This window comes from Anopheles gambiae, chromosome 3 (assembly GCF_943734735.2).
Source record: "Anopheles gambiae chromosome 3, idAnoGambNW_F1_1, whole genome shotgun sequence".
In the NCBI taxonomy this organism is placed as follows: domain Eukaryota; kingdom Metazoa; phylum Arthropoda; class Insecta; order Diptera; family Culicidae; genus Anopheles; species Anopheles gambiae.
Window position 1 is genome coordinate 78886634 of NC_064602.1, and position 23518 is coordinate 78910151.

General features: G+C 44.8%; 1 protein-coding gene and 1 long non-coding RNA gene across 7 annotated transcripts in view; one reads left to right on the top strand and one right to left on the bottom strand.

Moving 5' to 3' along the window:
• Nucleotides 1-23518, bottom strand: part of LOC1270605 (disco-interacting protein 2) — a 199555-nt gene that overhangs the window by 56748 nt on the left and 119289 nt on the right. The gene's annotated exons all lie outside the window — the stretch shown is intronic.
• Nucleotides 19055-22027, top strand: LOC133393478 (uncharacterized). The gene is made up of 3 exons (XR_009766183.1): nucleotides 19055-21026; nucleotides 21113-21696; nucleotides 21808-22027. It is a non-coding gene; the product is annotated as an uncharacterized LOC133393478 (long non-coding RNA).

The following is a 23518-nucleotide window of genomic DNA, read 5'->3' on the forward strand; positions in this document are numbered from 1 at the left end:
CGTTCAACAGCAAATAAATCAAACTCCCACACACACATCGTGTGTTCTTGTGTACTCCGATTGAACGTAACCAACTGGTACATCAACTTACGACGTTGCCCTGTGTCTGGTAAGTGGCCAGTTCTGTCCAAAACGACACATTGGAAAACAAAATAAAGCTGACATCGCAGTACGGTGCTACTCTGGAGGCGCATTGTGTGGTTGCATTGTGTGTGTGTGTGTTGTTTGTCGGACAACCAAAGACATCGTCATACAAACACGTTACAAAAAGTGAAACCAATTTACTGTTGTGCCAAGCGACGAACTGAACTAAAACCAGGGTATGGACGCGGGATCTATTAAAGCGCTTTAGAATGCAAACCATAAAACGGTTCCAGATGTATCATTACATGGATATCGCTTTAATAAGAAGCAAAAACAGCAAAACTACTTTCCGTAGCAGAACACACAGATCTCACACTCCATCACATCTCTCATTCTACTGAAACTCGACTCCAAATGGGCCAGAAACAACAACAACAACCGACATTGTTTGAAGAGCCGAAAAGATCGAAGAGCACAGAGATTGAGCAACACGGAGGCAACAGACCTCGGATAGCTGTGTGTCTCGTCGAGAAAGACATACCAACAGAGATCGAGAGCTTGATTGAGGTTCGTGCATGACTAGAACCTATCGTCGGTTTCGGTTTTGTGTCTAATGATCGTTTGTTTGAGCGGCAAATCGACGTGCCCGTGTGCGCGGGTGAGAAGCGCGGGACGGTTGATTTTTCTAATGGATTTAATTTTGGCATAAGCGGGCATGAACGCACGAACGCGTTTCTATTGCTAACGGCGAGCACGGTATCGCGTATTCCTATTGTGGCCGGCACCGTTGAAATAGCAGTACGTTGGAGAAACGTTTGAATCGGAGTGATCCAAATATGGGAGCGCGACTGTCCTTCGAGCTAAATTTGTCAGGGAAATTAATACGTTTCCGAATGCACGTCCGATGACAGATGGAACCAGCTGCACTAAGCGATAGAGGAGGGCTATGACGTAAAACTGAAGTCTAAATTATTAGTCTCGTTCTATTAGATCCTCCACTGACTGCTAGGAACTCTACGTCTAGAACTTCTTAACCAACATAACTTGCTTCAAAGTATGGCCCTCAAAACTAACACATAAATACAAAAATCCTAATCATCATACTTCACGGTGGATCATTTTCTTTCAGCAACATAGAAACCGGTTCAAAACATCGTCGAGCGTCGCGCAACGGCAAGAGAAAAACAGCAACCTCACCATTAGTGGCGACGCCCCAAAACAACGCTTGGAGGGCTGCCTGATAATGATCGTCTCCTTTTTTTTTGTTGTTGTGTTCTGCGATCTCATCCACGTCTGCAGTGGGTACACACAACACAGCCCAACATCTTCATAGACATCACACAGGAGATGAAAAAACCAAAAATGAAGACAGGATGGTAGCTCACTAGATGCTTAACAGCACAACAAAAATCAAAAACCCCCAAGAAGAACATTGGGAGGGCTATAAAAATAAATCGAATCTCTCGGTTCCTCCCCACCCCCCCCCTTGGGCCGCAAGACACCAGTTTTGTAGCATATGGCTGAGAAAGCGCAAAACGATTTTGGGGTCGTCCGGCAATGGCTGCGGACTTCTCGCACTATCCAACGGATGCTGCCAGCGAGAGGAGTTAGTGCTGGTGCTCTCCCTCAGTCTTTGCCAACACACCAACCATCTCTTGCAATCGGTTCAAATGTTAATCTGATGGGCGGGCGTCATTCCACATAATCCCGACGGCGGCGGCCTCGGAAGGCTGTCCAAGACGTACCGGGGCAATGGGGACACAAGAAGAACGCATACACCCGCAAATCTTCCCCAAGTAGCTGGCACATTTCGCCTGGGCCCAATCGAAATCGCAACAGCGAGCAATGCGAGGAAGGATGGCTCTCGTCGCCTACCCAAAACAAGCCCCAAGCCTCTGCGCCAGAAAGGAGGGTTACTTCAAGCGAGGCAGAGATCAGGTCTCCCTTTTTTACGATGCACCACTTCTTCTGAGAGAAGGCGTGTGTGTGTGTGTGTTTGTAGCAGTGTCGGCGGCAAATACGAAAGTGCACCCCGGCGGCGCGAACGTCACGTTTGCCGCGCAGCCACCAAATATCGCGCATTATAAACACTGGCCGCACCTTTCCGCGAGTGGCACCGAAATAAAAGGCATCGCGCGCTGGCGAATGAAGGCGAAGAAGTTTTGCGGGATTACTTGCACATGGGGAAGTATTCGGGGGTAGAGAGAGGGATAGAGGAGAGATCGATGAAACTGTTCCTTTCTGCACACGTCACACGGGGTTACATGCTTCGCGACAGCTGTGTTTAAGTTGCAACTCTTTTTTTTTTTTGCATCCTGGTTGCCGATATTTTTCGTCGTCGTCGTGTGTGTTTTTTTGTTGCTTTGGTTTGCTTGTGTTTTAAGTTACTCGTGTTTCGGTGGTCGCCGTAAATCGTTGGCTTTGCAGAGCTGCTGAGAATGTTGAGGGCACAAACTTACATCACTGGGACAAATGGACGCTGTATGGAAAAGGAGTACACGGTTGGTTTTTCTCTGGCCACAATTGGATGAGCTCTACACAACAACTGCAACAAACTTCACTGTATAAATTTTCTTTTTTTTTTGTGTGTATGTATTATTAGCTTGAAGCTTCAATAATTCCAATCGCACAGCACTTTTTATTCACACGAACGATGTTATTACCGCCACACTTGTCAAACACCCGCTCGGTATGTTATTTGAAAATCAACTCATTTGCCGCACAAAATTTAGCACCAAATTTACCACACACACGGTTGTTTTGCTGTGCTCAACACACACCTTGTTGTGCCACTTATGCAATTTGAGCAAAAAAAAGGAAACACAAAAAATAAATAACACACAACTAAACAACGACACCAAGGGCACCCATTAACTAGTAGGGATGATACCCTGCGGTGCGCGATTAAGCGACGAACGTACCCGCGAACCGGTCCAAACGGAAGACGGCAGTTAACTGTGCGTTAGTGTCGAGGACGGGCAATAAACGCGCCTGGGTCGCTGTGCGCGCGATCTCTCCCGCACGCTCGAAAGCTTTTCTTCGCCCCATAGTGAGTTGCGAGAGAGACGGAGCGAGAGAGAGAGCGAGTTGGCTAAGTTAAGTGAGCAAAGCTTAGTGAGAAATGAGCGAGTGAGCGTTACGATCGGGGTACGAGAGATTGAAACTGAGCTCGCGGCAAGGCAAGCAAATGAAGCATAGAAAAAAAACATAATTTCTCTTCTCGTAATGAAGGGAACTGAATGCTTGAATGTGAACAGCAGCAGAGCGATCGTTTATGTGAAAAGTATAGCTCCAGAACATCTATAAAATTCAATGAGAGAGTGAAGATCATGCGAAGCTTTTCTCTCGCTCAAAAACGCCCTCAAAAACAAGCGAGAGAGATAGAGAGAGAGCCAGGTTCACGATCGGATGCTGTAGTGAGCAATACTGAGCTCATTCTCATCTCATGCCGCAGCATCTCCGCTCGTTGCGCTCAATATAACAAGCGACGGCGAAGACGACGACACCGACGCGATCTTGGCGCGTCCCCGCGGAGCATTTCAATAAACCGATCACGCTGGGGCGTTGAATTTGGAATAAATAGCAACCTTTATGCTGTGGACGCGAATGAAAACTGGTTTCGTTTTCTTCCGCTGCGCGCATCCTTCTTTCCGTGTCCGTCCAATCTTGCCCGCCCAGCCGAAAGAATGGAATGGAAGCGAACCCGCCGACCGCGAGTGAGGATATATTTCAGTAGTTTTGTTTTTTTGTGTGATGTTCTGATGAACCAGGAATGAACAGACCCTGAAAACTGAACCATCACACTTGACGCTAAAATCAACAGCAACAAAACGGTTTGGCTACAGAAATGAAAATTCGATGCTTTTGGGGGCACTATTGAGTGTGAGTGAGTTGCACCATCATCACGTAGTACTTGTGGTCACGATTGGGCTATAAATTAATGACGACACGCGCGCCACCTTTTTAAGAACACGAGCACGCTAGACGGCGATTTGTTTGTGCTTTGGAGGCCATAAACCGTACCGTATATTCTTTTGGACGTAGTTTAAGGTTCTTCCAACAAAAAAAAGCAATGCTTCACAAAAGGGAAAAGAACAGCAGTGAGGGTCGGCTATTATAAAATTGCATAATAATTGCATCACACAATCAGCAGTAAGTGACTCGAGCAAAACACACACACGTACCGGGGTATAGGTAACAAAACGTAGCAATTCAAACTTCCAACAAAAGGAACTAACCCAAAGGTATCAAAACAAGCACACTTTTATGACTTTCTCGCTTTACGATGCACCAAGAATTTGCCAAATGGCAACTGTGACTTGCCCGTCCGTCCGTGTCACGTACGCTGTGTGTTTGTGTGGTGTCATAACGTTGTGCGATTCGGAAATTCAGAGCATCTTCTTCATAATGGTCCCATACTCTCGGGGCCGCACAAACATGACGGAGAACTTCTCGGATGAAAATTTAAGAACCTTACATTCGCTATTGTTTTCTGCCCTCCTCCTTTAGAGTCCCCAGGACGTCCTGATGGGATGTGATTATCATTCCGCTGTGTCAGCGAGCAAGCGAACAACGACACGACTCACACGGAACATGACACCGTTGCACTTTATTCGATTGCACTTTATCTGTTTCCTTGATGTGTGTGTTTATGCGCTACCCGCTGCACCGTCCAATTCTGACGATCGAAAATCTCATCCGCCAACCAAAAAATAACAGGACTCGGGGAGAAATTTGGACCCGGTTGCAATCTACGATAACCATAAAAAAAGAAAGTGTAAGAAACAAGCACGGTAAGAGCGAAGGGCGCCGCTACCCATCGCTAGAAGGACCATAAAATATTCGGAGCGGCACGATTTCCCGAGAAGAAGTTGGGGAGATCGGTTGGCACAGCGGACACAGCACTACTACTACTAACACTACTACCACCGAGCAGCAGATAAGACCAATTGTTGGTTTTTGGTTGGCGCGGGATTTCTTTATCGACGAATGGGGAGAAAACTATTCTCCCTCGATCGAGACCTCCACGCGTTCGCGGTCGTTCGGTCAAGAAGCGTTTTTTGTACAACACTGGGAGGGCTGAAGTGGAGCTACACAACAATTGCACCAACCCATAATTTGCTGAGATAAATTTCAAAATCGTGCTCCAGGTCCAGTGGTCGTCGCCCGGAATACCCCCCCTTTGTCGCGAGAGGTATTCTTTGCTGATAGTATCAAACAAAGCTAATATCGGTATCGTTTGCATTCTCCAAAGGGGAGCAGCTCGCATGGAGCATGTACAGAGGGCTGCATGTTAGCAACAGCAACAATTGGAGTTTAATGTGTAAGTGATAAACAATCATTTTAAATTGCTCGGATCGGTTCTCTACAGATAATGGGACGAGAGACAGTTGAAAAGAGATTCTGTAATGACAATTGCAGGCTTTGGATAGCTTGCAGGACACTTCTTAGGTCAATTCTGATGGAGACTCGTGGAGGAAAGAAGCAATTTAAAATGTAAACGATTACCGCATCGTGACCATATTATTCGTCATTTTGGAAAAATGAAATACTATGTATGATAAAAACAAGACAAAATATTGTTGGGTATTTACTCACTAATCTCTGTATATTCTCAATCACAATGCGAAGAGAGTGACAATGATATTCATTGATAATCTAATAAAAAGTCGTCTACATTCATATCTTACGCAAAGACTCGTGAGAGAAGTAGACATTCACAATTACCCTACACGGGGAGCTAATGCTCCAAGAGTGCCAAACTATAAGACTACATTGAATTGAGACACGCGCGCGTACAGTAGACTCCGGGTTCGGAATTTGGTAGATTGGTGTTGATCAGCTTCAGCTCTCAAACATCTACTCGTTTGAATATTTGTAGCTTTAACAAATTATCTTAAGATACCTCGAACATCTCAATCCTTTTTAGGGGTCGGAGGTGGGTCATCATCATCATCATCATTCTACCCGTCCTCTTCACATGATAGTCGCTTACCTGTGAAGAAAATATAAAAACAAAATATTTAGAAAACAGACACACAAATAGGGATTTTTAATACTATTAATTAGCAGATACTTATTTAGTCTCACTAGAGCCATCGCATACACATTAGTTAAGCTCTCATTCACCTCTTAGCAGCAAACATGGGAGATGCATATCCTATTTGAGCTATATAGGTCAGTGCCAGCAGTTGCAAACTAAATGACCATAGGGGATAGTAAAAATCCACCCCTTATGCCCAAGATAATGAAAAATCACACGCAAGCCCTTTTGCGACCGTATGCGATAGTACACTGAACAGAGTGGCCAGTGTGGGCGATGGCGAAGTTTCTCCAGAAAAATCTTAACGGCAATCTGCCTGGTGTTATCACCACGCACACAAAAACATTCCACCACCTCGTCTGGCGGTGCGGTGCCGTTCCGTTTGCTGTCCGATCACTTTTTGTTTTAATTTCTCCGGCCTTCACACACGCACTTGCACTTTGTGCGAGTAAGATTGGCTCTACAAGCGGGAGGGAAAAATGCTGCATTCTTCCGTTCGTTCTTTTCGTGCCAGCGTTGCAAGCTTGGCGCGGTTTGACCGTTGTGTTTCAGCTTCACCAACGGTAGGTGGGGTACCGTTTGGGATTAGAGCTCGAAATGGCATAAGTAATTATTTTGTTTAGTTTTAACTAATTAAAGCACTGCTGTTGGACTGCCGCCACCGCCGCACAACGGCATAAATCGTGCGATGCAGCATAAAACGCAAACGACGGCAGGTCTCGCGGAGCGTTCCTCCTTTCATCAAACCAAACGTTGAAGAATACGCAGAGCCGCACGCTGGCTAAAACGCATTAGAAAAGCAAATTCTAGTCCACTTCTCTGGACCAGCGGGATTAGCTTTTCCGCCGACTGGAGGGACACGAACAAAATGCACCTTTAATGGGTTACATTTTCGCACGTCCAGCTCCAATGGAAAACAATACACTCGCGCGCACACCCCCCCATCACGTACGACCAGGAACTCTATTCCAAGCTGAAGCAGGGCGGCAAAAAGTGGAAGGCAAAGAATTAATCCGCTTTTCTCTTTCAAAGCGAAAACTGTGCACACAACCGTGTGTGTGTGTGTGTGTGTGTGTGAGGGAGGAGTTTCCCATTTTTCCCATGCTTGACCACCGGTAGCATAATATCGTGGGCGATATACATTAAGGCTGGCTCAAGGGGAAGCTGCGAAAAACGGTTCCGGCACGCGATGCAATTTCTGGACTTTGGCACAAAATCGCCACTGCAGAATCGGAATCAGTGTGTAAAATATGGGTGAATGACGCCGCGGCACTGGGTCCACCGGCCGAGTAGCCGGGCAGTTTAACGGGACTGGGAAGTGGTGCGATCAATCGAAACGAACGCAAACCAAACAAACAAATGCATCCGGGACACTGTGTGTGCAGCGGTTTGTTTTTGTTTGTATGTAGTGTCTTCGAGGATTTTTTTTTTTCATTTTCGTACTCTAAGGGTGACATCATACTCCACGACTGATGCCACGATTGCCCTTTTATATGAAAATGCGCTTTTATATGAAAATATTTATTAATTATTTTAAGGATTCTTATTAAGAATTGTAATACCTCGCGTTGATACTAAGAAACTAATGCTCACAACAAATTTAATGATTTTATTTAAAAGCAGCAAGTCGTTAATCTTTGCAGTACAATTGCATCTAATTGAGAAGTTGGGCTTAACATGGCAATGATTTTACAACTCAAAACATTAATTTAAATCAATAATAATTGCAATGCTTGCTGATCCTATTCAAATTATGAAGGGTGAATTAAAATCTCAGCAAATCGTACATAAACTTGATTGTATTTCCCATACTCAATTGGCAGTTGTGTTCCACGCCATAATAGATTTAGAAAATTGTACGGAAACTATAGTGCTTTTTGCAAAAAAAAAAATAATAATGTCTAACTCCATATCAAACATAGTGGGAACTGTTAAGTTTTCCAACATTCAATTCTACAATGAAGAATTTCCAGAATGTACCAAGAATTACATCAAGTAATCCAGGAAACAAATAAAATGGATACGTTATTTACACTCCATTACCCGGGTTCGATAGTACCACCAGTGGATCAAATATCAAAACAAAACATTCATCGATGAACCAACCGCCAAGAGCACCGCAACCGCCGTACAAGACCGATGCTCTCTTTCGAAACCACGAAAGTCAATGATCCTGAAAAATGTTCCAATTAAATTATTTACCAAAACCAGCGCCACGAAAAACCTGTTCCCTGTTGCCAAAGCTTGCCCCCAGCGAGTGGTCAGCGGGACCGAGTAAGAATAGCCGGAGCATCAGTGTCCAAAGCTGAGCGTGTGTGGAGGATTGTTGTGGTCGTTCGGATATTCGGTAGAGCGTGAGTGGCAGACGAAAGACAAGAAACGAAAAAAAAACCGATAACAACGCAACAGAATGAGATGAGTTTGAAAACGACCGAAGATAAAAATACTGATCCTGATTGCCCGAGCAGAGGTGGGGCAAGGAAGCGGGACACACCACACATCGTCAAAGGATGTTACATATCCTCTGCAGTATACCCGACGTAGGCACTCTGATGAGGGCGCCGTCGCCATCACAGCACATCCAGGTCCGGTGTACGATCTCGGACTCGGACCATAAAAGCGATTCCACCACAAGAAGTTTGTCACCGTGCTCCTCCTGATCGACTTTTCCCTTCCGTCGGTCATCCCGAACACTCCGAAAATAGCGGCACGGAGAAAAAGGAGCACAAAAAAGCAAGAGCAAGTGAACGTCATGCAACACAACTCTCTGCGCCGTTTGGACAGCATCCTCCCGCAAGCCCTCCCGGTGTGCTCATAACCGTGGAACCTGTTTTCACTCAGCCAACGTCCTTACTGGCAGCATCTTAGCGACCGGAGCAGCAGCAGCGGCGACAGGCATTGGGAGAGCGAGTTTCGGGGGTAATCAGAACAAAAATCACATAATGTAATGCAAGAAAGGCAGACCTGAAAAAAAGTGTACCTTTTTGCTTCACAATTATGGAAAGAAGTTCGACGAGCTGCACACCTTTTAAGAAGTTAAGAAACTGAATTAAAAAAAAGAGCATGCAAGAGTTCTCGAAGCCCTCCGCGAGAGGCAAGTGGGCTCTCGAACGACGACGTCGAGCAGCAGCTATTCCTGTTTCGTGATTTCTGCCTCAGGTGGGCGCAAATCGATTCGCTAGGGCGTTGCAGCAGGATAACACTGAACTTACAGGCCTTTTTTTCTTGAAAGATCGTGCACTCGTGCAAGTCTGGGTTGAAATTTGAATTTATTGAAGCACCCCATAGCATACTTGTGGGGGTTGGTGTTGCTGATGTCAACGAGCCCTGATTCGCGAAAGGGGAATCATTAAAAAAATGAATTAAATGCGGTAATAAAATGTGAGTAAAGAGTGGGCAATAAAACAAGATCCGTGGAGTGGACAAAAATAGACAGCGAGGGGGAAAAAGCACATTATTTGCATAAGGTTCAAGACAGCAAGGATGCTGCAAAAGCCGGATGGAAGACCCAAAAGTGTTGACTTGTCAGTTAAGTAGCGTTGTAGAAACCTTCCCATTGACATCCCAATACATTATTATTGATGTCAGTAACCAGTATTCCATCCAGGACTTAAAAACAGCATATTTTGAAGCAATATTGGAGGAAAACAATCATTTGTTTTTACTGCACTGAGTACATTCTGCTGAGCGCATCCTACGCAATATTTTGGCTCGTGTAGAGACGAGTGCGAATGCAAAAATAAATTTTAAATTGCACTGAGCCGTACCACGGTTGAACCGAATGTGGCAAAAAGTTCAGTCACGAAACCTCTAGGTTACGGGCGTCCAGGATTATGTGTCCAGGGTTGCACAGCAGCTAGCGATGCTTGCGTACGTATAAATATAGCTACAAACCTGTTCCCCTGGTGCGCCCACCTGGTCGAAAGCAAAGGTTCGCCAATTGTGAGGAAGAAACAACATCCCACACACACACACATACGCATGCACGCGTCTGTGACCCAAGAACACAGCAGTTCCCCACATTCCGGATCTGCCACAGGTTCGCAGGACAAGACGGAGGAAGGGAAAGGAAGCAAAAGGTTTTAGTATCAAGTTTCTTGCGCCCCACCGGTGCATATCTCACCAGTACTATCTGCCGGTTGGAAGTGGGTACGAAATGGGCAGAATTATTGATACACCGCCCGGGCAACCACCTATCCATCTATCTCCGACGCGATGCATCATGCGGTGGGAAGCCGGGAATAGATAACTCCCGCGGCATGCGCGGTAATGGGAATCGATAAATTAATTTCCCTCCCGGGCGAAAGAAAAAGGTGCGATGGGAGCGTACTCACAACACCCGTAGGGGGTAAAAAGGTGTCGGGCAGGAGGGGGAGGTTTGAAGTTTGAAGGTAGACTTTGAACCCTTGGGGACCCATAAATCCCCAAACGATGGGAAACGCACTCACTAGGCAGATAGGTACCGGATAGACTTCACCGATTCCACTCCCAAACACCCAGTGGGAAATGACCGGGTAGATCGCGAACGATCGCAAAGTGAACTCCACAGCCGGCAGAGGTCGTTCTATGCGCGAAGACCAACACACACCAACTGAAAGACCTCGATTTCCCCCGGGTCTTTTGCCAAGAGTACGCAGTACCTAAAGTGTTTGTTGTGTTTTGCGATCATTTTTCTTTGCCAGCCCCTCCGTTATGTCACGATCGTGCGCTTCAAAGTGGGATGGATCTTCTCAAAGAGCTTTCACAGCCCAGCGAACACACGTAGACTGAACGGTACGTTCCCTAATGACTGCGTGCTGACTCTGGGGAAGGAGGAACGAAGCAAATAGGTGGAGATTGTGCTAAGTGGCAATCGTTTGGGGTGTGCATGATACTTTGCGGGGAGAAGGGAGCCCCCGTAGAGGTCGTTGAGTTTGTGTAGCAGAACATAGCAGTGCGGTGGCTTCGTATCGTGGCTTAAGCTTACCCCGATACCGTTGCGTGATGTTAAGATTTGCCAAAATAAATTTGTCAGATTTATGATTTATGGACCTGTTTGGATGGCAAGAAAGTCTTTGGAGAAATGTGTCCCTGTAAAGTAATAAGTAGCTAGCAATACGGCAAAGCCGTCCCTACTGAATAAAAAATAATAAGTAGCTAGAGCGTTTGAAAGGACTGGTATTGAATAAATCTAATTCAAAATCATGACTTGAAATGAATCTTTGTAATACACTTAATAAGTCAGGATATCGGATATAAGAATCCGATCTGCTAACAGCTCTTTATAATTAAGTAATACTTGAAGATCAACTAGTTCTTAAAGAATACTTCGGATTCAAATCCTATCTGACCGCTTTCACACATACTCAAACTTAAGACCCACATCCTGCTTGACCCTGCATATTTATTGGAGTTTATAAGTTCGATTTTTGAACCGGCTGCTTCGAAAAGCTTCAAAGATTCAATAATTAAGAGATCCAATTGTCTGCGAGATCAATAAAGAATAGAGTTTCAAAATCTGGCTTTTATTCAGATACATTGATTCAAAGATTTACGTCTCATTAGACTCTATCTAGGATTAAAGATTTATATCTTAATACCAATGGCACTTGATTAAAAATTCAAACAGCATAACACAAGTGGACATTTCAAGGCTCCAAATTTCTTCAAGAATACATGATGTCATGCCTGCAATGTAAACAGAGTTTCCGATCCATGTTAGACTCTAAGAAATAAACAACAAGATATAATGTTAACGATACCCAACAAATATGCTTAAACCCATAAATGAACTCGTAATAATTGTACAGAACAATTTACATAATGATAGTGTATTCCCCAGGTTAATAAACTAATAACTTAACAACATCATCATTACACTGTTCTCTTTCCTGAGCCCAAAATACAAACAAGCTATCAGCAACAACACATAAACATGGTACATAATTTCACCGCTCAAAATGGGGAATAAACCAATTCGACGAAAACAAAAAAAAGAAACTGGTTGTCAAACTTGTTAGACACAAGAACCTCACATTAACTTCTTCATCGTTTCCCGGATCCACGCTGGTGCGATTGATTGAAAGGTACGACGACCGATAAGTTAGTCAATATTTTATGGATTTTCTGCTTCCCGTGTAAGGTGCAAAGATGCCACTGGACGCACACAAAATAATACCCAGTAGAGGGAAGAATTTTCGGCTACGCCGAAAGAAGATGCTTAAATATCCTTTGGCTGTTAACCTCGAGGCGGTACCTCCTTACGTGTGGCTGTGATACGTTTATTTAGAGATGATTTTATAACTGATTTCCTCGATTTTTTTGCAGCTGATGTTTACAATTTCCCATCAAATTCAAGCAACCAGAAAACAAAACATCCGAGACTAGATGTCGGAGAAGCATGATGCTTACTACGGGAGAAAACACGGGCAAACGACAATCAGAACTATTTGCAAGCAAAAAAAAGGCAAGCAGAAGATTTGAAAAACCGGTGTAAAGGAACTTCATAAAACGAAACGGAACAAGCAAACAACATCATAAAATGCTTCACAGTTCCTGATCGATCATAAAAACCTTTGCTCTGCACTCGTTTTCGGTTGCGTCACCTCCACCTAGAGAATTGGACGTAGAGAATCCTCCGGAGGAACTAGAATCATCCCACGGTGGTGGTGGTTTGTGTAAAAAGTGTCAAGCGTGCAAATGAAAACACGTTTTCAACGAAGCAAACGAAAGGTTGCTGAAAAATACCGTCGGGCCATAACCACAAAACAACAGCAGCAGCAACTACCCCCGACTGGTAGCTGGCAATGACCTTGCGCTGTTATAAACCGGCCTCTTCGCTATGATGGTCGGCTTACCAGGCGCTGCCCGGCATACGGGATGATGATAGTGCCTCGGTGCTTTTTTGTTTTCCTTCGTCGCTCATAATCAAGCTTGGCACTGCTCTTGACGCAGCTCTCTCCCTCTCTCTATCCCTGTCATGCATTAGAGAAAACCTGTTTGTGAATGAGTCTGAGGTTTAGGAAAACCACCATACGTCAGTTTTCCCATAGACACCGCCAATAGTACGCGGTGATCAAACTCTCATAAACCTCTCAACGGACTAGTGATTGCGAAGAATGCAAGATCCGCCGGCACGTATGTTACATACCGATAGGTGACCTTTTGCTAATATTTTTCCAACACCGGAGCATATTACGCTTGCAACATGAACTCGTTGCACTCAAAAATGATAATCGTATAATTGCTATCGAACCACACTGATCACTTACCAAAGATGTAGACATACAACTCAGCAGAAGCTATTTGTCACAAGTTGGACCAGATCGTACACCAAGCTCCAAACATAGCACACGCAAGTCGGTAGCGGACAACCATTCTCAACATTGTGGTATGGAACGTGACCAACACACGCTGCTCGACAAACCATCATGCCCAACACCACTTGGACTTGTAGGTCGTGAGCAATATGGTCACGGCACCTCCCATTTCCGACACCGCTACCCAAGAGCTGATACCGATCATATAGAGACTACTCTAGAATGCAATCAGATTGCAACATTGCGTGCACATCGGCCAGTCCAGCACTTAAAGAGAACATTTTCCATGCGTCACTGACCACTCCAAACTGTCATGATGGTGACCTCAGGGCGTACTTCTACTCTTTCGCCTAAACGACTTTGTTGAAGTGTGTTACGGGACAGTTTCTTATTGCTTGAAATCTATCGCACCAGTAGATGATACCGCAAGCAATCCATCTCTGGAGACGGCTTTACTTTCTCACACGCTAAACCCTCGTCGTCCAAACGTAATCGGTTACTGGTCCATCTCAGTCAACGCGCAGCTCTGCATCCGTCCGACGGTCAAGCGAGTCTCTTGCAACTCCAGCCGCGTATCAGAGATCGGAATGACGCCTTGATGGACAGACACTATGGCACCCTGATTTTGCATCGAATCTTAATGAGCTGCTGCGCTGTGGCAACGTCCCGTCGCGAATGAAACCCCGCCATTGTACAAAAGCTTCGGGAGTGTCCAACATTTATTTAAAGAAAAGAAAAAAGCGGAGTGTGAGAAGCGAGCAGCGGCAGCACCGCCCCGATCAAATAATAGTGAAGTAAACAGCCTAACTGGGAGGAAAGGTGGACAGTTTAGGTGATCGCGTAATCATCCACTCTAAAATAGGCGGACGGTGAACTATGCACGGGGACCCGGTTTGTGCCCTCTGGAAGAATGTTAATCATTCCCAAACACCGCGTGATGGTATTTTTGTTTGGGTGCTCTCGTTTTTCCTTTTTCTATTTCGGCACAAGACACTTTGCATTCAAAGGCCTGATCTAGGTCGCAACTGCACAGGCTCCGCAATCGAAACTGAAAGCGCTTTTGCTGAGCTATCACTCCCATCGGACTGCTTGTTAGCTGCTGCTAGAGTTTGCTTGACCTGCTTCACGATGACGGAAGCGGCAGGAAACAGGCCACATTGATCATTGAAGGCCGTCTAAAACGGGCTGGCTTGATGGCTGCTACTATTTGGCCATTGAAAGCCAGGCGGCAGTGTATGTGTATTGTCGTTCGCCGCATAATCCATAGGTGCTAAGTGATTTCGCTCTATTTCATAACCTCATTTAATGCACCGACCGCCAACGCTGAGCCACTGATGGAGGATAATTTATGGGGAGTAATGTATACTTATTTATTTTAGCAACGTGTGCTATAATTTGAAGATTGCAATAATTTCGTTTACATGCAAATAGGCATTTAGAGAGGTAGGTTTTTTATTGTATAATGATCATAGACATACGTACAGGTATGGTTAGAAATTGCTTTAATACATGGCTTTCATTTGCATGATCTACATTTTCAAACTTTCTTATTTTCGCCAATTCCTTGTCAGCTGAAATTGCTATCTTTACATAAAGTCTTTTAGACAAACTACTTTTGTGCAAATTACAACGATAATGCAGGACTTTTGAAAGAAGGACACAAATATTGGGAAACTATGAATACAGCATACGACTGATTCAAAAATATGTGAAAAACTAACTATAAATCATGATCAGAACCCAAACACCACACCAGAAACATCGAAGAATCCTTAGAAAATACTGTAAACAAAAACAAACCCACACGGAAGGTGCAAACTCGACACAAACATTAATCAAAGATCAATTTGTATCTGTAGCAAAACACTATTACAACATCACAGATCATTACATTTAATCGTCCACTGCCAAGTCAGCACTGGGAGCTCTTAATTTTCCCTTCCCGGCACAGAAAGCGTGTCAAGGCAAAGCATCCCGCCCGTCCACCAATTACGATTGCTAGTCAGCTTTTTTCCCCCAAAAATCCCACGACCCTCCACATCAACTCTGTCTTAAAAACGCGCTATTTATGAACAGCGTCTTCTTGCCCATTGCTGTTCCAATCAATCGCGCTGTTTTATTGCCTCACCCGAGAGAGCTAGAGCGAGAACGACAAAAAGACTAATAATTTCCATCTCGAGACGCTTTTCCGACGGTCGGTCGGTGTAACGCTCATCACCCTAAAAAAGCGATTTATTTGACAACCTGTAACGGTAGCCGCTTCAATGGTAGAGCGTGAAGAGGAAAACAACTGCCATCGTGTGCAGGGTTTACCTGCTGTGGGACTCGTGCCGCATAAATTTAGATATTTTTAAAATGCAGTTTAATGCTTATCTAATCAATTTTTTAAAAAGTGCATCCTTTCGATGCAAAAGGACATAGCAAATCAACGTCAATTTTGTTTCTTTTCTTAATTGCAGCCACCGCGTACGTAACCCTGCCCCAACGGAAAACATCGCTCAATCAAAATTAGATCTATTCAATTAATTCGCCTCTGACCTTCAACTATCAGCGGGCCCGACGACCGACGACCGCCGACTGACGATCGATGGTTCAGGGTCACCACAGCGCTGGTGTCCATGACGATTTTGACAAAAAACGTGACAGATCGTCGTCTCTCACTCAACACAAAAAAGCAAGAGAGAAAAATTCGATCAAATTGTGGTGAGCGTCATGAAATCGAAATTAATAACGGCTATCACGGGGGAGGAATAGCAGAATTGGGGTGTTTTTTGCGCGGTCGGTACCCATCATCACAATGTCCAAAAAAAAAAAAATAACAGAAAAAAGTGAGGAATGGTTCACGGTTCGTCTCTTTACCACCGGCGTTACTACTCTACTGTGCAACCGAATCGTTGTGCCGCTTTCGGGGTTTATGTTTCGTCAGCTAGAAATCTCGTATTTTGACGATGTTTTTGCACGACTTTATTGCTCACCGTCCGGCCTCAACCCAAACCAATAATGTGCACCTCTCCAGAGCTCTCGGAGAGACTGTAGTCCGGATAATTGCGTTCGGACTGCGCGTTGCGTAACACCATTTTTTCCCGCGATTCCGATTCCGTCGCAATAGCACACCACGGAGGAGCCAAACGATACGCATCACCGATGGAGGGTCACGTTGCAGAGCGAAATAAATGTACCATCCCGTGCGGGGGTCGACAGTGGAAACATAATACGGCTGAACAATTATTAGCTGATGATGGCATTTTTCCGATCGTTTATCGTGAAGCGAAGGGAGAGCAGCCTATAATCAATGAATTCCTATCAACTTCTGAGCACACAGTGCGCATAAAAGCAAGCAGAGCGTACAGTTTTCATTTAACAGCAGTATTAGAAAAAACCACTACCACCAGTCTCGATTGTCTTGGATGCCCAACGGTTCAGTTGTACTTCCGTAGTGATTAAAATTAAAGTGGTTTGTCCCTCCGTTGGCACAGCACATAGCGCATCATCGCGAACTTATCATTTGAACGACTACCATCATCAAGATAGGGTTCGTATGACGATGCGCCTATGTAACATATGACTGTGCGTTCCGCTGCGTTACGCCCCAGTAGACGCTGCATTTCCGTCACGTGAGTAGTAAGCTTGGCGAGCAGACGATTGCTTTGTTGAAATGGAAAAAGCCAGAGATCGTAATGTTGATCGATTGTTTTCTTCGAAGGTGGCGAAACCTGGCGACAATGTAATAATTTGTCACTTTTGTCATTAAAAACAAATGGCAGATGCAAATTATTTTCCTAAATCCCTGGTCTTTCTGTTATTTTATGAGTTACCTTTCATGAGTTTGAAAAAAATTGTTACAACAACATTGTACACCGGTGATGTATCTTAATGAATCTTTGAAATGATTCAATGAATCTGGATCTTGGTTGGAAAGATTCATGAATCTCAAAAGATTCGTATATTTCGAAATATTCGTAGAGCTTGAGCTTCTTCTTATTATTCTTCTTCTTCTTGGCGTAGCAATATACGTGGTCATGTAGGCCTATAAAGGTTTTTGAGACTTTTTGACAAGTACCAAGCACCAAAAATCTTTCGAGATTCATGTATCCTTGGAACTTCAAGAATTTTCTGGAGATTCATGAATCTTTAAAGATTCGATTGAAGATTCGAATCACAATGAATGAATGTCAACGAAAGATTCATGAAACCCAACACTAGCCTGTAACTAGTTTAGTTTAGTTTAGTTTAGTTTAGTTTATTAATCGATGGACTATGAAGCCCTCTCGAGTCAAAATTTGTTTACAATACATTACATTAGATAACGAACAGAACATTTATATATTGTTATTGTTGAACGCATTCCGAACACTTAAAAGTGAAGTCAGTTCCGTTATCGTCATTCCAGGCTCATAAATATCGTTAGCTGAATTTAATAGACGGCACATACAAAGAAGGGGGTTGCGAGAGCCAAATGTTGTTCGGGTTTCAGCGACTGCCAGCATTGGTCGGCGACGGAGTATTCTGGCAGGAACATAGAGGTGAATCCTTGAAAGCAGCTCGGGACAGTCGATGGTTCCGTTTAAGATTCCCGTGATAAATGCTAGTCTGGTGTGCTCAACACGTTCGGCGAGAGGCGGGATTCCAAGCAGCAGACACCTAGTTCTGTAGTCGAGACGACGCGGCCAATCACGGAGGGCGAAGCGCGTTGCCTTCCGTTGAATGGACTCTAGCCGCGCAAGTGCCCGAGTAGATGCTGGCCACCAAACAATGCTAGCATATTCCAGCAGTGGTCTGATAAGTGCGCAGTACAGTGTCTTGAAACACATAGGATCACGAAGCTCGCGCGTCATGTTTATGACCAAGCCAAGTAGACGATTGCCACTAGCGACTACTTGGTCTATCTGTTCTTCGAAGGAGAGTTTAGCATCTAGGAGGACTCCTAGATCCTTTACACAGTTCACTCTTTCGAGGTTCTGACCATCAAGCGTATAATTAAACAGTGCTGGAGCTCTTGAACGGCTGAATGAGATTATGGCGCATTTATCGATACAGACGCTTAGTGCATTACGCTTGCACCAGGAGACAAATTCAGTCAAAGTGGCTTGAAGTTGAAGATGGTCCTCGGGCTCACGGATTTCACGATAGATTTTAGCATCATCTGCGTAGAGTAGGCAACTGTTATCCGGGAGTGCCGTGCACAAGTCGCTTATGTAGAGCAGAAACAACAGAGGCCCCAGGTTGCTGCCCTGGGGTACGCCGGAAGAGGCACCGATAGATCTAGATTGGTGGGAGCCCATTCTAACTGCATATGAACGACCACATAAATACGATTTCATCCACTTTACCAGGGGTGGTGATAATCCAAGTCTATCAAGTTTTGCCAGAAGAATGTTGTGGGACACACTGTCAAAAGCCGCCTTAATGTCCGTGTAAATGGCATCAACCTGCATACCATCATCAATGGACTTATAACAGCCGCTAACGAATTGCATCAGATTTGTCGTAGTTGATCTCTTAGGCATGAATCCATGTTGGTTAGTGCTGATGTATTTGCCGGCAGATGCCATTAATGGTTCATAGATGATTAGCTCGAACACTTTGGCGCAGGCAGCTAAAGAGGTAATACCTCGATAGTTCACTGCTGCCCTTTTTGTGGATGGGTGTTAGCCAAGAGACCTTCCACAGTGATGGAAAGGTTCCTGTGCGCAGAGATTCGTTAAAAATCTTAGTTAAAACAGGAGCTACCGATACGGCACAACGCTTGAGAATTGTCGCTGGGATACCATCTGGCCCCTCGGAGTATGACGACTTTAGACGCTCGATTTTTTGGGTAACCAGGGTCTCGGTGACGATAGGTAGCGTGACATGAATTGCATCTGCCGGAGTGTTCACGAGCGCGGAAGCAACAGCCTCCGGAGGTGTGATGTTAGAGATGAAGCTATCCTCGAAACGCGTGGCGAACAGTTCACAAATATCTAATGGCGAGTGTGCACAATTATCCTTATACCGAATAGTCCCGGGGAGGCCAGTTGACTTGCGCATGTTGTCGGCAAAGCTCCAAAAGCGGCGAGGGTACTTTCGCAAGCTTCGTTCAGTCTGGCGTATATATCGACGATAGCAGACTCTATTATAACGTCGATAAAGTGCATGAGCACCATTGTAGTAAAGCCGACACGGTGTGGATCGATTAGCGCGTAAATTGTCATAAGCGGCTCGCTTTGCTTTTTTTAGGGCATGTAATGTGCGGTCACCCCACGGCGGTCCGCGATGGGGCTTTTTAATAGGAGCACATTCACGCAATGCGGCCCGCATAAACTCTGAGAAATCGTTCGTGGCATGGTCAATGGATGTATAGTTTGAGCATTCAAAGGATTGGTTGAAGGAGCAGATCAGTCTCTTGAGTTTAGTAAGGTCAGCACGTGCGTAATTGAGCTTTATTTCCGTAACAGTGGTAGCGTGATTCATAGACGATGCTGTGATTTCCAAATCAAATTCGAGCGGTGGGTGATAGCAGTCTATTGGCAGCAGCGGGTGCTCGCTGACGCGTATGAGCGAAGAAGTTGCTGCACTTGACCAATTCCCGTATGCAAGGTCTAAGATGCGCCCCATAGAGTTAGTGTTGTTATTAAGTTGGTAAAGCGCATTCTGGTGCAGTCCATCGACGAATTGGGCGCTACGAACTGAACTAGTATGAGGTTCAAAAAACACAAAAGGGGTTTCATGATTCGATTGCGCAGGCGACCAGGAAAGAGCGGGTTGGTTAAAGTCTCCCACGAGCACGAATCTGTCGTTTGGACCTAGTGTGTCGCAAATGCTGTTGACGGTGTCCAGTAATGCATTTATTTTTCCTTCGTCCGTGCTATGGTTGGGAGGAAGGTAGGCAGCAGCAATGAATAATCGGTACGTCGGGAGCTGAATGCAGATGCAAGCGATTTCAAGTGTTTGCGCAAGCACTGGAAGCGCATGAGAGCGGAGAGCGGAACTCACCGCAATTAGTACTCCACCGCCTCGAGATAGAGAGCTGTTTGCGGCATTTCTATCGCAACGATAGACACAGTGCGCATCGCCAAATAGGAGAGCTGTGGGAAGGCTGGGATCGAGCCAAGTCTCAGTGAGTACCACAACATCATAGTCCGCTTCTAACACAGTTAAACGGAACTCATCAGCTTTGGATCGTAAACCTCGCACATTCTGATAGTATACAATTATAGACGTGGAACGGACATTGAGTGGTATGCGTGTGTAAGTTGGTGCAAGGTCATCGGTGAGAGATCGTGTCGTTGACGTGTTGTTATTTCGTGTAAACAAATGACTAGTCAGATTCAGTGGCACAGTGCCTTTTGAGGAAACAGTTGTGTGATTATTACTTAAGAAAAAAGTGTTGAATAGTAGTTTGGTGCATTTTAACGGTGTTTGGTGTGGCTGTAGTTGTTTTTGGTGGAGCAGGCGATATTAAGGTACAATTCATATCGGGTGATAATTGTACAGGGTGCATCGGGCTATGTCGAACAGGTATAGGTGTGTTTGTGTTGGTAAGATCAGGACGATGGTGAGACGGCCTTTGCGGGAGTGAGATAAACTCACGCACACCGAGCCCGACCGGCCAAGATCCTGCGGTAAGTGCTTTATCTCGAAGAGCAGCGATAATTCTAACCTTAAAAGTTAGTGAACTAACTGAGCTAATGGTTGTTCCCGCTTTCAGCAAACTAAAAGCGATGACGTCCGTGGTGTCCAACTGTGATTTTACCATCGACACTACCTGGTCAACAGTGACGGTTTTGGCTAACCTAGATAGATGTAGCCACATATAGTTTGTTCTTGGTAGTTGTGACACGGTTGGGATCGACGTGGTGGTGGTATCGGTTCCTGTTATTATTGGTGGTAGTGAAGGGCGATTTCTTTGGTGAGTATTGTCGGTGTCTGTATTTACAGGGTATAGTGAAGCATTGTCAACAACAATGGCTTCCGTGGATGCAACAACGTCACGGAACAACCTTCTACGCTTTCCACTCGGGAGGGCATCTGGGGGCGGTACGTTGAAGTGTTCGCTAGGAGCTTGGTGAGCCGCGGCAAAACTGGCAAAGCCCTCACGGATTTCGTGCATCACAGGCGGGACTAAAGCAGCTTTCATCACCTCGACAGCGGCAGTAAGAGCCGCCTGGAAGCCGACCTGCATACCCGTTGTTTTGACTGCTTTACTATGTGGGTTGCCAAGAGCATTCGAACACCCTACACAGCTCCAATGAAGAGATGCCGTCCGTTTTACCTCTTCGATCACAGTGAAAGGTAATTTAGTGCACGCTGAGTGATATACAGCATCACAGAACGAGCACATAATACCACACTCAAGCGATTCAAGTGGCACAGAGCAGTCACAACAAACTCCCTCCATTTTAGTTGCCGTTGCAGATAGATGCCACAGGACTCAGGAACAAACGCAGGAAATACAGCAAAGTCAGGAATGGTTGTGACGAACGATTGAAGGCAGGACTACCAGGGACAGCTTAAGTCACAGCTAAGCGGCAGTTTGACGAAAATAAGGCCGAAACGACAAAATAATTCACGGATTTACGCGGAGCACAGTGAGAAAACACACTCTGTCGTCAGCTGTCAACTGTCAACTGACAGGCCTCAACCAAACTAGTTATCATCTTGCATGCCTTCAGAAGTTACGCAAGGCCTTTCAGGAGTACATTTCACAAAAAAAGATATCAATTTACAATTCTTTAAAAATAAATTAAATATAAATTGATGCTCAGTGATGCCCCAAACTTGAGGACAAAACTGCTCTCACAAACACGCCAAACAACGAAATAGCGCTACCCCGCGCGAAGGATTCGGGTTCTACTATGCTAAATCGCATCGCAAACGACCATTTACCCGACCATCGAGTGGGACGCACAAGTAAAACGAAGAGGAAAGTAACAAAACAGGTTGTGCACTCCACTTGTTGGCTTGGCTGGTGGAGAAGAGGAGGAAGGTTGGCCGAGTGAGATAGAATGCAGTGTCTTCTTCCTTTCCGTGACGTCGCTCGGAAAATAAGAACCGGTTTCGTTACGTCTGTATCTTGGTGGTCACCAGTTCGCGAATAATCTGCATCTTGCGAAAAGAAACAGGTTGAAGTGCAATTTTCTTCTCGGGTACAACACAAACTCTGCAACCCACGCCCGGCTCACAAAGCTCACTCGAAATTGAGAACGGGTTTTTGGGTAGGCGCGCGCTTGATTTTATGAACAAAATTATTTCACTCTATTATTGTTAAACTGCGCAAACAGAAGAACAATATTCGAGTTGTATTTGATAATTTTAAATTTAAAAAGGAAAAAGTGAAAGAAGTGCATAATTTGTATTAGGCTTCACACCAACCACTCTCTTCCACCAGTGAAATAGATCGAAGCATTATGCTTTGCCGCTGTGTTCACTTCCTAAACGTGGTCGTTATGTGGTCGATTGCACTCGGAAGTCATTTTTCACCGTCCACAAAAAAAAAAACACTTTCCTTTACCATTCAACATAACACAGTCGCAGCATTAGCAGCAGCAGCAGCAGCAGCAGCAACAGTGCCATATTGAAAACGCACCACAAAAAAATCCCCCCAATGATCAATTTCAATCGATCCCAGCCTGCCTGCTTTGGAACCTTCCTTTAGGGCCCTTTATTTATCTTTGCTGACCACCGCCTAGCAGCCACAAACTTAATGCACGTCTTTAAAATAAATCGAAAGTATTGACGCTTTATCGACCGAAACGAGCCGAAAATCAACCAACACATGCACACACCTACACTACTAAACTTTCTTACCCATCGCGCTTGGCTCATCGCATTGAATGCCATCTGGAGCGTCTAATTATTTATTGCCTATCCCGATTGGGTTCAGTAGTCGCCTGAGTGCGCATTGTCATTTTATGGCTTTCTTTTGTGATGCATTACAAATATGTGTGGTTTATGTTTGAAATAAATGATTATTAAAGAAGATAAATAAAAAAAATCAATTATTTAAGTAAAAATGTTAACGAATCAAGTTACAGGGTTTTCCAGGAGTTCTCATAGCTATACGACACTTTATTGTCTCCTTCTTACTTGAAATGAACTCAATGTAATGGAAATT